Raw genomic sequence first — 1,166 nt, 5'->3', positions numbered from 1 at the left:
AATGCCTTTGTAAGCAGTCACCATCTGACCTAAAATGGCACTAAATGACAGGGTTTTATCTCATGTTTACAAGATGTTGATGTTGTTGTTGGTCACAGCCAAACGGCCGCAGTAATCTCCACTGGTAAACGTCATATGTTCAGTTTTGTGACCCCCGGGGCCGGGTCAAATTTGAGCCCAGGGGAATAATTTGAACAAATTTGGTAGAGGACTATTAGATATCACTACATACCAAATTTAGTAGCCCTAGGCTCTATAATTAAGAACAAGAAGATTTTTAAAGTTTGCACAAAATAGGCCTTATTTAAGCATATGTTCATTTTTGTGACCCCTGGGGCAAGGTCAAATTTGTTCCTAGGGGCATAATTTGAACAAACTAAGTAGAGAACTATTAGATGTCACTACCTACCGAATTTGGTAGAAATAGGCCCAATGGTTATGGACAAGTTATATAGTTTGTTTATACAAGTTTATAGTTTGCACAAAATGGGCCCAATATAAGCATATGTTCAATTTTGTGACCCCTGGGGAACGGTCAAATTTGATCCCAGGGGCTTAATTTGAACAAACTTGGTAGAGGACTATAAGATGTCATTACATACCAAATTTGGTAGCCCTAGGCCATACAGTTATGGACAAGAGGATTTTTAAAGTTTGCACACAATAGGCCTTATATAAGCAAACTTTCGATTTTTTTACCCCCCAGGGCAGGGTCAAATTTGACCCCAGGGGCATAATTTGAACAAACTTGGTAGAGGACTATTAGATGTCACTACATACCAAATTTGGTAGCCCTAGGCCCAATGGTTATGGACAAGAAGATTGTTAAAGTTTTCATAAAATAGGCCTTATATAAGCAAATTTTCAATTTTTTGACCCCCCGGGGCAGGGTCAAATTTGACCCCAGGGGCATAATTTGAACAAACTTGGTAGACGACTATAAGATGTCACTACATACCAAATTTGGTAGCCCTTGGCCCAATGGTTATGGACAAGAAGATTTTTAAAGTTTACACAAAATAGGCCTTATATAAGCAAATGTTCAATTTTTTGACCTCCCGGGGCAGGGTCAAATTAGACCCCAAGGGCATAACTTGAACAAACTTGATAGAGGACAATAAGATGTCACTACATACAAAATTTGGTAGCCCTAGGCCCAATGGTTA

The sequence above is a fragment of the Dreissena polymorpha genome, chromosome 15 (genome assembly GCF_020536995.1).
Source record: "Dreissena polymorpha isolate Duluth1 chromosome 15, UMN_Dpol_1.0, whole genome shotgun sequence".
Taxonomy (NCBI): domain Eukaryota; kingdom Metazoa; phylum Mollusca; class Bivalvia; order Myida; family Dreissenidae; genus Dreissena; species Dreissena polymorpha.
This window is presented reverse-complemented; position numbering follows the sequence as displayed.